Source organism: Halichoerus grypus, chromosome 5 (assembly GCF_964656455.1).
Source record: "Halichoerus grypus chromosome 5, mHalGry1.hap1.1, whole genome shotgun sequence".
NCBI lineage: Eukaryota > Metazoa > Chordata > Mammalia > Carnivora > Phocidae > Halichoerus > Halichoerus grypus.
In genome coordinates this window covers 126,917,186-126,932,416 of record NC_135716.1, presented here as the reverse complement: position 1 = coordinate 126,932,416, position 15,231 = coordinate 126,917,186, and positions in this window count along the sequence as shown.

Here is a 15,231-nt window from a genome sequence, read left to right as displayed (position 1 = left end):
AAAAGCATATCTACTCCATCTTCCAGAATCCGAAGTCTAATGTATTTTTTAAATTATTGGTAACATCACCTTGTGGGATATTGTTGACACCTTTGGAACCTATCCCAAAAGCCACAGTTCCCTTTATTTAGTGCTGTGCCTCATCTCCCAGCTCCTATGCTTTGTTGCTCCTGCTTTAGGCTTCTGGAGCCTCTCCACTCTAAGAGAAAGAACAAGCCTGGAAGTCTGTTTCCTGTCCACCTCCCACCCTGCTGCCACATGCACACCCACTGTCTCGCAGCCAATAAGGACAAGTGCAGAGCTTCAAAAGGCAACTCTGCTGCACAGACATGGGATAAACTTGGACATGCAATTGCCATTTAAGCTCCCAGCAGTGTCAGACTGAAGCTGGGACTTCACCTGACTCCTCTCATGTTTTTCCCATTTCCTTACCCATTTCTCCTGGGAGCACCTGCTTAATAAATCCCTTGCACTAGAATGGTGTCTTCTGCAAGAACCTAACCTAAGACAGGTATTGAGATTACTTTAGATCTATTTTTTTAAAGTGATGACATACATTTAATATAAAGAGTTGATGTTTTACTATGTTAGAAATTATATGATTGGTAGTGATTAAAACTTATGATATAAACATGAGGCAAATAAACTTACGATGTTAAGTACATAGTGTTAAAACTAATTTGGGTGAGTATCTGACCAACAATTTTTGAAGATCACTTCTTTTTAAAAAAAATTATTTTATTTATTTGAGAGAGAGGGAGTGAGCAGGAGAAAAGCAGAGGTGGAGGGAGAGGGAAAAAATCTTAAGCAGACTCTGTGCTCAGCGCAGAGCCTGATGCAGGGCAGGGCTGGATCTCACCACCCTGATACTGTGACCTGAGCCAAAACCAAGAGTCGGACGCTTAACCAACTGAGCCATCCAGGCACCCCAAGGATGACTTCTAGAATACATACTGTTTTAAGAACCTAGAGACAGGAACAATTGATTCTAGGTGAGGGAGTACTAGAAATCCAATTCAAGAGAATCCCAAAAGTTCACTTGACTGAAAAAAAATCCAAGAAATACTCTTGCAGACAGAAAGAATGTGTAATGTAATTGAGGCACCAAAGAGCATGGTATATTCAGTGATGGTGAATATTCCAGAAAAGCTGAAATGCAATATATGGTATGAAACGAGTCAAGTTGGTTGAAGCCCAATTGTGAAGGGCCTTGCAGTCCACCATGGACACAGACCAGTGTTGCCTAGACATGATTATGCATCAGAAATTCCCAGGCTAGCAGTGTTTTGGAGGGCTGCTTTTTAGAACACTTGCTCCCAGACTTTCCTCGAGACCTTTCCAGCCAGAATCTTCAATCTGGAGTCTAGGACTCTATTTTTTTAAACTCATCCAAGTGATCATGATAAAATCGGTGCAATGCTTTTGGAATCCACTGGTAACAGACTTAATCCTGAAGGCATTGGAGAAAAATTAAACATTTTTTTTAATTAAAAAAAGTAACATGATCAGATGTTGCAATATACCTATGTCACAGATTTTGTGTATATACATTATGGGAAGGTAAGGAGGAGGTTCTAATATATTAATTAAGTCACTGTCTTTGTCCTTAGATCTAAAGCCAGGAGGAATGACAATATGTACAGCTGTGCCCTTTGAACTCTGTTCAACTCCAGGAGGGGACCTTCCCCACAGATGACAGTATGAATGGCACCCCTTAAAAAGTGTGCAGTGCACATTATCTACTAACATATACAGCAGTCCTGCCAAAAGGGAATTTGGGCAGGAAAGAAGTCTTATGGTCTCAGAATGTCTGGAATATTTCTTCTAATTTAATGAATAAAATGTGGAAATACCTGCCAGCAGGTAGATGAAAAGAGAAGAGAAACAATTAAAAAACAAGCCCTAAAATAAGAACTATAGGAAAAGGTGGGTGGGGCAGAGGAGGGGGAGAAACAGGGAGAGGTATCCTGTGGTGGAATGATTCTGCATCCTGTTGCTTAAAAATATCTCTAAAGAACTCATAATCCATTGGTTTTCATAATCCTTCACTCATTTAAACTGAGCCCACTGGGACATATGTATCCCCAAATTTTATAAACTTGAGTATATGCATAGAATCAGAAAGAGAGGGGATGCCTCCTAATCCCTTTATCGAAGGTAACAGAACTATCCTGGACCTCTTAGATTAGTAGAGCAGAGAGTCCAGGTGCTGTCCATAAGCCCGAAAGGACATTGAATCCCACTCACTCCTTAGCGTGGTATATTATTTTATATTCAATTCACGTGCCCGATCAAGAATATTAGTAACTACAGCAGGGCAATTAGTAATAATTTAATATGCAACCTATTTGAGAATTACCTTGTGGTTTGTCTTCGTTGTTGTTGATCCAACCAAAACGAAGGGAATTCTTTCTCTTCCCCAGGATGGAGGCACGCCATTTATTCCTAACACCTGGATTCATTTCTCCCTATAGTCTACAAGTTAAAATAACTTTTTGTTCTAAAAGAGAGAGAAAAAAAAAAGATTGTTAAGTTTACTGAGAAATAGGAAGGGAAATTTAAAAACGTGCTTTTGTTTTTAATATTTGAGGCCAGAGGTCATAAACTAGTGGTTGCAAGTATGGCCAAACAGATGTGTTTTGGCCTACACAGAATATATTTTTTCCTCATTGAGCCAATATTTTAAAACATGATGAGGTTTTTGAAGTACATCTCTAGTTTTTCTTTAAAAATTGGAAAATCTGACTCTACTGGGCCAGTGACCACTCTTTAGCGGAGGTAAGGGCTGGCTGCCCCAAGGCGTTCCGCTCACCGCAGTTGCAGCGCCCCCTGCTGGCTCCCTGACTCACCACCGGCTGCAATCTTTCCCACTTCAGTCTTGTACCTGTGGGCACCAGCATTGGTCACCCCTGGGTAGAACTTCAGGGAGAATTAACCTACATAATGATGTTAGTTATGACATTACACAATAAACAAGAGATCAGAGCAGGACTGGCTACATAATTTGCAGAGGACAGTGCAAAAATGAAGATGGGGAGAGGAGACCTTGTTGAAAAGTTCAATGACAAAATAGCAACAACAGAGCATAAAGTCAAGTGCCGGATACTTCCAAGCATGGGGCCCCATGCAGTTGCACAGGTTGGACACCCATGAGGCTGGCCCTAGATTGGAGTTTTGGTGTTTCTGGAGTTGAAGAGGGGAATGAGTGTCAGGGTGTTTAGCCCGCCTCCCCCCATTAGGAAAGGGGCAGAGTGCTACACATTGTGGGTTGGACCTGGTCGCGGTGCTGGCTTTCACACAACACCCCTGAGGTGGTGGGACCATGGGTAGCCATTTGGGAGCATACCAGGACTGAATACTCATCACTGATGTTTTGAAAGGCAAGGCAAAAGGCTCAGTGGCTAAACTCAGATCAAGTGAAATGGAGCCTTTTCCAGAGCCATCTGACTTCAAAGGCAAAGGTGGCCAGGAGCACCATGTTCGGAAAACAAAGGCTTTCCCCATTTTGGCAGGAGCTGTCGAAGCTCATGGGTGAGGTGTTGAAGAACCTTGAGAACTGGTTGGTGTCATCCTTCTGTGGGTGGCCCCCGAACCGCTTGAATCTGGTTTGGGGAGAGGGCATAAATCTAACATGGCCTTATAGGGTGTGTAATAAGGGATATCTGTTTGGTTAGGATTTTTGGCCTTTAAAAATGGGCTCTGACCCTCAAGCCTCTCTCTTTTCCCTACTCTACTATGCTCCTCTCAACATGCAGGTTTCTCTTAGTGCAAAAGAATTATAATACCCATAAATGCTTATGTTCTTAAACTCAACCACTTAATGTACTGGATTTTTATGTATTTGGTTCTTGCTGAGAATTTATCTCTCAGCCCTTTTTCTTTTTGCCTTTAAAATGGTTTGGTTTAAACTTTAATTTTAACTCATTGCACGTGTACTTATTTACTTATTTTAATTATTATTTTTAATTAACTTATTTTAATACATTTTATTTGTTTGGAGTAGTTTTAGGTTTACAGAAAAATCAAGAAGAAAGTACAGGGGTGCCTGGGTGGCTCAGTTGGTTAAGGGACTGACTCTTGGTTTCGCTCAGGTGATGATCTCAGGGTCATGAGATCGAGCCCCTGGTCGGGCTCTGAGCTCATTGTGGATCTGGATTCTGCTTAGATATTCTCTCCCTCTGCCCCTTCCCTCCCTCATCCTTGCGTACCCTCTCTCTCAAATAAATATAAATCGTTAAAAAATAAAAAACAAGAAAGTACAGAGAGTTGTCATACGCTTCTCTTCCTCTCTGCCCCCCACCTCAGTTTCCCATTTGTAACATCTTACATCAGTGTTGTGCTTTTGCTACAAGTGATTTGCCAATATTGATGCCGTATTATTACCTAAAGTCCATAGTTTACTCCTCTCCTCATCTCTAGTCTCTCCTTCTGAAACTATTAGTCATATACTGGGCCTACTTTATCTATTCTCCATATCTTTCCATCCACCCCTCCCCTCCATCTCTTTATGTTTGTGCACTTTATTCTGTGTCATTTACTCAGATTATCTGCCAGCAAACTCATTCTCATTTCAACTCTGTCTAGCTAGCCTGTTGAGTTTTACATTTCAAAGACTGTATTTTATTTCTAGAAGTTCTGTTTGATTCCTTTCCAAGTCAATGGCAGATTATTTAAAGGTTCCAGAAGTTTATTTCCCTTTCCATATACCCTTTTCCAGATATTTCTGTCAAATTTATTAACACAAAGTTTTCATATGTCTGTATATCATAGAAATGACCTATTTTCTTTAGCTATACCAATGATAATTAGATTAAGAAAGAAAGAAACTCTTTCTCTCAAATATGTCTTTCAAGAGGAAAGTGAAATCTTTCTCAATGATCATATTGTTTACTTACCATTCATACGTGTATACAACAATTGCACAATAGTTACTTAACAAATATGTAAGGAGTGCCTAACTATGTGTCAGTCACATAGAGACAAGACAATGCCCCTTCCCCGGCAGAGCTTCCCATCTCATAACATTATTAAGGACCGTACTGTGGACACCATCACACAGTTGCCTAGGATCTTCTGTGCTCTTTAGATTCTACTCATCAATCCAAGCCCAGTTCAAATGTTGCCTCTTCTCAGAAGCTTTCCTGATAGCCCATTTCAGAATTAACTTCTTCCATTTCTGTTTTCCCATAGCACTTTCCGATCGTTATACTTCCATAGCACTTTGTTTACATCTCTAGAATCAAACATATTAAGGAGTAGCTTGATACTTGTTAATTGTGCACATATACATCCACCAACATCATCCTATTAAACTTTGACAACTTGAGGGAGAAAGGTATATTTCTATCATTTTTGTATCTCCGATGCCTTGCCCATTACTGGTTTCTAACAAGCACTTTCCTTTTTTTTTTTTTTAAAGATTTTATTTATTTATTTATTTGAGAGAGAGAATGAGATAGAGCATGAGAGAGGGGAGGGTCAGAGGGAGAAGCAGACTCCCTGCTGAGCAGGGAGCCCGATGCAGGACTCGATTCTGGGACTCCAGGATCATGACCTGAGCCGAAGGCAGTCGCTTAACCAACTGAGCCACCCAGGCGCCTTTTTTTTAAAAGATTTTATTTATTTATTTGAGAGTGAGTGAGCAAGAGAGAGGGAGAGCACACAAGCTGGGGCAGAGGGAGAGGGACAAGCAGACTCGGAGAGGAGCAGGGAGCCCAATGCTGGGCTGGATCCCAGGACCCTGGGATCACGACCTGAACAGTAGGCAGATGCTAAACCGACTGAGCCACTCAGGTATCCCTCTAACAAGAACTCTCTAAACTATTTCAATTTATAAACACACTGTATGTGTTTAGTTCAGAGCATTATCTATTACTTTACAGACAAATGACAAATTCCTTATCAAATCCAATTACTATACATTTCTTGGAAAAATCTTTATATGATTGATAAAATCAAGGGGCTGGGGTGAAAAAAATAAGCTTAGAGGACACTGTGTGCATAATATCGTGCCTTATATCTGACGAGATACCCAAATTTCCAGATCCAGCATTCCAAGATTCCAAGATACATCTTGTGACTAAAGGTCATAGGTCCTGTCTGTGTTTATAGAAAGCCTTTTGAAAACTTTTTACTGTGACATAATTTCAAATATACAGAAAAGTTATGCTAGTATAAAGAACTTCTGAATATACTTTACCCAGATTGATTACTCCATCTCCCTTTGGCTCTCTCTCTTTTTATGCATATGGGTATATACATACATACCCATAAATATAAACATTTTTTCTGAACCATTCGAGGGTAAATCGAAGATACCATGCTTCATTATCCTTAAATACTTCAATGTATATTTCCTTAGAACAAGGACAGTCTTATATAATCTCAACAAAAATATAAAAATCAGGAAATCTGAAATTTATACAACCTAATTATATAATCTACAACTCTTATTCAAATTTCATCAATTGTCTCAATGATATGCTTTTTAGTAATTTGTTTTTCTGACCCAGAATCCAATTTAGGAACTTAAATTGCATTTAGTTTCTGTATTTCTTTAGACTCTTTTAATCATTAACAATCAGTTAGCAAGTCTTTGTCTTTCATAACACTGACATGTTTGAGAAATACATGAAGAGTGTTTTAAAAATAGCTATCAGTTTATATTTTTCTCATATTTATTCACAATTAGATTCAGGTTATGCATTTTTGGCAAGAAAACTACATAATGAGGAGTTCTTGTCAATGTATAATTTTAGGAGGCATGTGACTTCAGGTTCTCTTATTGGTGACGTTAACTTTGATCATTTGGTTAATGTGGTGTCTGCCAGATTTCTCCATTCTTAAGGTAATATTTTTTCCCTTTTATATTTAATAAGAAATTTGTAGGACGCTATACTTTAAGAGTATGTAAACGACCTGTTCTTCATCAAACTTTCACCTGTAGTTTTAGCATAACTCTTGTTTGAATCAGTTATTACCATGATGATTGCAAAAGGGTAATTCACCATTCCTTTATTCCTTCTACATTTACTAGTTGGCATTCTACTTCAAGAGAAACTCCTCCTCACTGTGTGTGTGTGTGTGTGTCTGTGTGTGTGACACACACAGAGAGAGAGAGAGAGAGAGAGAGATGGGTTCAAATATTCTTATTTTATTCAATGGATTACAATCTGTTGCTATCATTCTTTATTGTCCCAGATGTGAACAGTGGGAGTCACTTCAAGTTGGCTCCTGTGCTCTTTCCACATGTTCCTATCAGGTTTTAAGCATTTCCTTATTATTTTTCACAAGAAGATGTTCTAGGTTCATCGTGTGCTGCCACAGAATCATAGAATCAGCTGAAAAGCCCCAGTTCCTTGACATTTAGAAATTACGTCCTGAACACTAGGTGTGCTCATGACAGCAAGTTAAAAAAAAAAAACACATATAATTATGGAATGATTCATCAGTGTATAATAATCAGTAAGTGATCATTATTCAAAGGCTGGATCTTGTAGTTTACAGCGTCCATGAGATTGACAGAAATGACATCTCAAACTGTCTACTAAGTTCATTTCCTGTAATGTAGCCGTGGGAATGTTCACATTAATACACAGAAATGCTGTCGCATTATATTCATTTAATGAATTCCTTTGTTCCTCAGTTTTTCATAACTTATTTCGTGACTATTTTCCAGGGTATGGTAAGACTTAAATAAACTATTTTTAATTCCTGCGTAAAAAAAGCACTGTGCAGAAATCAAGAAATTCTGGCTGATTTCATTTCACTAAACAATTGCCAATAACTTACCTCCTGTTAATCTTGTGGCTAATGTGTACTTATGCTTTGAAATGAAGCAAAAGAGAATTAGTAAGTCCCATGAACTAGCCAGTGTTTCCCACAGCAATAGGCATATTGTCAAATTGAAGTTTAATTCATCAGTTCTATAAAGGGGAGGGTAAAGAAAGAAAAAGAAACAGACCGCCCAAACACATTATCTAGAGTTTTTACAAGCAGCCACCAGGTGGCAGAACACTACACACAGTAGACTTAGCAGAGCTGCTTGAGCCTCGTTCAAAAACTGAAATGGTGAGTGTGGGCTTGGGTTTGTTTTCTTTTCTTTACAAAACCAATTCCAGAATATTTTGATGTTTTTAGTTTTAAGAAAAAGTAACATAAGAAAAAATGACTCTTCCACTTATTCTTCTAAAAATGAAATCATGTAATGCCAAATGATATTTGGTATTTTAATTAAAAAGCCATATTCTCAGAAGTTTTCACCTTTGCTGTTCCAGTATGCCATTACAATGATGTCTATGGCTTAAAATGAAAGAAATGTTGGGAACAAGTTTTACTTCAAATTTTTAGTTGGCTTGAATCTAAAATCTACGTGGTTAGAATTGTAAGATCATCTCCATAACTTTAAATATTTTTCACACACATGTAAGTAAAATGTATGTGTAAAGAGCTAACAATCAACATCATTTTGTACAAATTCAAAAGATGAATCTATATATTTATAGATGACTCTATATAGGCCTCAAAGAAAATTGCTGTGTCTCTCTGTATATTTGTATTAAATCTACAGTTATCCTAGAGAAAGAGCGAGTAATTATAATTGCATTTATTTGGATTATAGATTTCCATGTCAAATTTTTTTCTTTAGTCTTTTTAATGTTACTATTCCTCATGCGGTCCTGTCTATTCTTTATGTTAAATGTAAGTTCAACACTTAGACAGCAATCAGTTACAAAATTTAAATATACAATCACCAAGTCTATAAATAATCAATTGCTATTGGTTTAAAAGAATCATTGTAAGATGGAGGTTCATTGATTCCTGATGACTTATTCTCGACAACATATTCTAGATCTTGTACAACCGTTTACAAGTTTTTTTGATCTCTTTTGTTTTGAGGGGCTCTTGTGACACTGAATTTTCTTAGTGATTGCATAGGCAAAATGTAAATAGTACACTTTCAATTTAGAGTGTAGTGCAGAGGGTTTCAAAACACAGCACAACTGGGTATTTAGGACTACAACTGTGGTTTGGTGGTAAAAAAAAAAAAAAATAGAAATAAGAGAATCTGAAGGTAAAGCCCAGTAAGAAATAGTGTTCTTAATTCAAAGATAAAGATAATCAAAAGCTGAGAAATCTTCAGTGATTTGTTTCCTTCCTACTGCTATTGTGTTAGATGTAGTCTCAGCAACGTCTGGTTTAACCTTGTAATCTCTAGTTTACACTTCGTATTTGAAAAAACAAAGGAGCATTTTTCTTAAATATTGCATTTGCATTTTCACTTACAAACTTCTGGAGGTACTTGGCATGTGTTCCTCTGTGAACTTAAGTTTTCGCTTTCTTGCCTGGATCTCTTTTTTGGATGCTAAACTTAACTATTTCGCCAGACATCTCTATACTGCGCTCAAAGCAAATCAGTCCTCTAAGTGGGAAAATACAATTTGAGGGGACACTCTTTCACCCAAGGAACGAAGAATAGTTCCTTAAAAGGGTTACATTTCATCAGCCATTTCTATAGTCATTCTTTTTTTTGGTCTTTCCATATTTTTAAAATTGAAAAGCTGCATATGATGCCTTAACTCTTGGTTGGTCGGTCAGCAGACTGCTGCCCTGTTGACGTTGAGCAGCCTAAATATAGAAATGAGCATATAGCTTGCATCAGTTCCAGTATCATGCCTTGTTTCTATGGAAAATACACGATTCAACTTAATTACATAATCTGTCCTTCTCTAAGACAGGGCTTCCAACAGGGCCAAACAATTCTAAAGCGAGTTCGTCTCTTTTTTAAAGAGGGCTAATCAGAAGGGATTTGTGATATTGAAATCACTAAGAGGTAATTATAAATGATTTTGTGCAATTCAGAAATGAAAAATTCCTCTCCAAAGCCCCAAATCTGAGTCTATTTTGTTTTAAAATAATGGAAGTTTGTTTCTTCACTTACCTATCATGCTAGTTGTTGTGCGTGGATTTCTTAAACACCAAAAATGAAAATATGTTCCTATAAAGAAAGATGAATGGATTCCAAGTAACAATAAGAAATGACATGTAATATACTTCTGAAAGCCGAAATTTTCCCTTGAAAATTGAAAGACAAGGGAATTTATTCCATGAAAAAAATATTAATGATGGGTTTCAACACTGATATTTTTCATTGTTTCTTTACAATCAGAGAAGAAAAACATTTTCCAGAAAACTTCCCATAGTCTGTTGACATGCACATCAATTTTTGCTATTAAAGTAGAAACTAGTAATTACATTTTTAAAAATGACACTCTGGTAATTATATATTTTAAATATGAATCCTGATGTTTAATTAGGTCATATGACTGTAATATCAGCTTGCATTAGCAGCAGATTATCAAATCCTAGCAATTCATCCCATAGGGAAATACAAGAAGAAAAGGCTGCTATAATTGTGAGATTTAAATAGAATAAACCATAATGCAGTACAATATTCTTTAAATATTTTAATGTTTACTAATGTTATTGAATAATGAAGTTTATCATCATGGCATATTCTTTGTAGATAATTACTGTGGTAGCAATAAGCACACAGGAAGAAGTTTCTTGTTTTTTTCCTCCAAGAAAGCTTTCCAATTAAGCTCAGCACCGAATTCAAAACATATATTTGAAAATGGTTTTGTGTATTTTTAATATGCATATGTATGTGGTATTAATTTTTTTCTGAAATTAATTACATTGTGCTTGGATGTTAGGTTAAACAATTTTTATTTCTTAATCTATATCGTAAATCTGTATTTTATTAGCTCTTACTTTCACTTTTTTTCCTAATTGTCATTGATAAATAATACAGTGCAGATAAAACCTATTTTTAACAGAAGTATCTATCATTTACAATCAATAGTTTCTAAAACGCTTAACCATATGCCTATGTTTTATATAATGTTTCATTTTGCATTTATTACAATAAATACAGGGGTTTTGTTGATTTTTGTACTAATCCCTGCTTGCTTCTCTAAACCACACTGACTGGTATTTAGTAGTTTCATTTCTTTGCCACAAACACACAAAAATCATAGGAGAGTTTAGTTATTCATTATTGAATCTTAACACAACCCTCTTTCGGTTGTGTTTTTCTTAGGAAAGAGATACCGTTACCACGTACATGTTGCACTTCTTTGATGCCTTGTGGGAACTGTATTCCTTAATGTTACATTTTCCCTCCAAAATTTGCTCTTCAAGATATAAAAATGAACTGTTAAGTGGCTACCACAAAATTCATTTGTGCAGGTTTAATGAAACAAGTGCTTTTAAATGCTTAGACATTTTAGTCTCCTTATAATGTGTCTAATGATTTACACAGCTAAACAACTTGCGTACTTTTCCATTTAGCCCATAAAGGATAGGATTTCCCATATATAGGTAACTTTACTACTCAAGAAGCCTGCCTTGAAATTATTCCACACATTGTCCTAGATGATGCTACCAGAATTTTTATTTAAAAATCTTGCCTTTTTTTTCTCCTTGTAAGTACATCTGCTCTAATTCATAGCTATAAACATATATTTCCTAACGAGAGAAAACGTCTTTTCTGAATGACAAAAATCTAAAACTGCTTGAGTGAATCTGAGGATAAGATACTTTTTTGTTTTATGGGCAAAAGGAAAGAGATGTCCTTTATTGCACACTTTGTGTCTTTTTGTGTTGACTAAAGCAACACGATTGTTACTAATTATATTACAGGCAGTGACAAAATGTGTGTGCTAACATTACTGTGTTCATAACAATATTTGGTGCTTATGATTCACCCTAAAGAATCTATTTCCTAACACTAGGGGTCATTTTAGCTTGTGTTAATATTCTACAATATTAGTTTTACTTAATAAAACAGAAGGTTAGGAATATGACACTTCCTAGCAGAGTGCTATCCTTGAAAAACATTTTCCTGAGCTTAGATCCCTAAGTTTTTCTCTTAGTTGGACTGTGAATAGATTCTGTTACTTTAAAACTATAAAACAAAAGTATGCTTTGAATTTCTTATCTAAAGTTCATTTTTGTTAATTCTTCTAAAATATCCGGCCTACTTTGAGGGCATGGTGCTTCATTTTGTGATTTTGCCTATGGTCACTACTTTAAATTTTGTCAACTTTTGGGTTTGCTAGTCTTTTTCTTTAAGCACTTACATTCTGATCCTCCTCAGCCACAGTGAAAGTCTTACTTATTTTTGCTAATTTTCAAACATCTGTGAAGTACAGCAAATGCATCCATTAGAACAGGGCTTTTCCTTCCCATAACAAAATGAATACCTCCCATTATAATATCTGATTTTCCACTCTTAAAAGTTTTTAAATTCCAAGCTCCTTCCTAAAAATACTTTGCTCTTTGTCTCTAGGACTAAATAATATCAAATCTTTATATCTTTTTTAAAAAATCACTTTCAGGTCATGGTGGTGGACATGAGAGATGACATAAGGAAATTTTTTTTTCAGAGTAGCATTATATATTTTAGAATGTGCTATAGATTATGTAATATGAATTACGATCCTGTTTATATTGAATGGAGTGGGTAATTGCAAGCTATAAATCATTTCTGGGTATCTGAAAAATTTAGCCTTCTTACTCTAGTTACACACATAAATAAAGATAGTTATATTTGTTTTTCCAAATCCAATTTTTAGATCTGCTTAAAGTCTGTTGTGCTTCAAAAAGCATAGCGTAGTTAACATTTTCAATTTAAAATCAAAATATTTCCTTTGAGATATATTTTCTATCCCTAATATTTGCTAGACAACATATGAAAAATACCAAAAGAAAGTTATTTTTTCCACTGAAAATGAATAAATAATAAAAAATGTTCATTATGCTTACATTGATTCAAATGACAGGGAGTTCCAGTTTTTCTAACTTAGATTCAGAATTACCGCCTGATTTTCCAGACACGTCAGTTGCCTCATGCATAGCTACAACGGCAGAGACCTACAGTCTGCCCACAGAATTCTGTTGGTTGCCCACCTGAAGAGGGAAATGAAAGGACAATACTGTGTCTTGGTTCTGCTACTCATTGTCTACTCTATTGTAGGCAACTGGTCTTAATTTGGAAAATAAAAGAGAATGAAACATATTTTCAATAGGTGACATTTTAATCCTCTCATACCTAAAAGCAAAAGAGTTCTAAACTACAAAGAAGTTTCATTACAGTGTTCATGGAAAGTGGTGACACATGCAGAAACAGTGGTATTGCTCACAAAAGCATATTCTCTTACAAAAATCACTGATGTCTGTACTAGAGGAGGCTAACGTGTCCCGTTCCTAAAAAAGCCCCACATAATTTAAAGCCATTTGGAAGAATGGATATAATTAATGCAAAAGGTGTGATGATGGGAGTAAGGATATCCACGTTTTAATTTAATCTGTCATTTAGTAGCTGTGTGACCTTCAGGAAGTTACTACCCTTACCCAGCCCGTGTTTCCCCATTTGAATAATAATTAAGAGGCTGAATAGGATGGTCTCCACTATCTTTTCTACCTCTGTGATTCAATATAACCTCTGTCCTATACTCTTATCAATGAATTTTCTTTTGCAGAAAGCAGCATGGTCCTAACCTCTTTCATACAATATTACATAAGATAAGTATGACATGTAGGCTCAGCTGCTTTGTGAAGAGAATATTATATACACACACATGTGTGTGTGTTTTGCGCAGTAGAAAATAATCTCCAAACTAGTACCTATGCCAAATAGATATAGAGAGATAGATAGATATCTCTCTATATATTTCATTATAATGTAGAAATTCAAAAATAAGAGTGTAGATGACTCTATATATTACTATATTTCTAGTAACAGAAACCTCACCTGAACCAAGTCCACCAACACTACAATACTGAAGGAAAAACCCAGTGGAGCATTTAACAGTATTATTTTTTTATGAAGTCAAATTCTCCAAAAGGTCAAAATCCCTTTTAAAACAGTGATGCTCAAGGACATTCACTCAAACGTATTTGGGAATATTGTAGGTAAATGTGTACAGAACTGACACCTCCACTTCTTCCCTTTTTCTTTGGAGAGCCGTAATTTTGACCATATTAAAATATGTAATATGGGGGCGCCTGGGTGGCTCAGTTGGTTAAGTGTCTGCCTTTGGCTCAGGTCATGATCCCAGGGTCCGGGATCGAGCCCCACATCAGGCTCCTTGCTCAGCGGAGAGCCTGCTTCTCCCTCTTCCTCATGCTCTCTCTCACAATCTCTGTCACTCTCTCACAAATAAATAAAATCTTTAAAAAAATAAAATAAAATAAAATACGTAACATGGCATAAAATATCACCATTTAAAAAAATATATTTCCAATATATATTAGTTGCTATTCTAGCATGGAAGCAATGGGATTTGATGTCATGAAAATGGTAGCCCATAAGAGAAACACGTTACAAAAGCAACTCCTTTCTCCCTGCCTCCCCTCCCCCTGAAATAATAACAATTTGCTAAATTGTTGGGAAGTTGTTATAATTCCTTTTCCAAATTATTACTCGCCCTTTAGATTAGAAATGAGGCCAGGGTTAGCAATCAGCTATAAATGGTAGGATTTTTCAAGTAAGAAGCACTTGTCTGATTGTGAAGTGGAGGCCATTACTGCCTTGATTGGGCCTTTTTTTTTTTTTTTTCAGTTCGCTTGATTTGTGGTTGAGAGTGCATATTCACTCCTGTACTGCGAGCAATCAGAGCGTCTCCTCTCTCATTTTTGCTCAGCGATTTGGGGTCCACTACTTCGGCACAGCTGCCACCTTTTAGCCTCCATCATGCAGAATATATCCTTTAAAAAAGAGGGGGGGGAATGGGGGATGGGAGCAGGTAACTAATGTACATTTGGCTTCTTAATGTGCCTATTTTACATCTTCAGAGAAAACTTTTTCACTCAAAATAACAAACAGGTTGGAACTTGGACCTCTACACTTCATAAATAAGTTTCGACAGAGACTTGAAGGTTGTTAGAGCATACTTTCCATTTCTTTATTTATCCCACCAGAAAAAAAACAGGTGTAGGGGTAAAAGCTGACACAAAGGCATTTAGCTTTATTTAGCGCTAGCATGGTCTTTGTTCTCTGGGAAATGATACAGAAACAAGAGCTTTCTTCTTTGCCTTTGTTCTGGAAGGCACTTCACAAGTTTTTCACCAAATTTAAGGTCTATAGGAAGATGTTATTAAAAGCTCTTGAAATTAGAGTCCTATCTTGTCAGGTTTAACATTACTTAATACATCCTCTAATTTAAG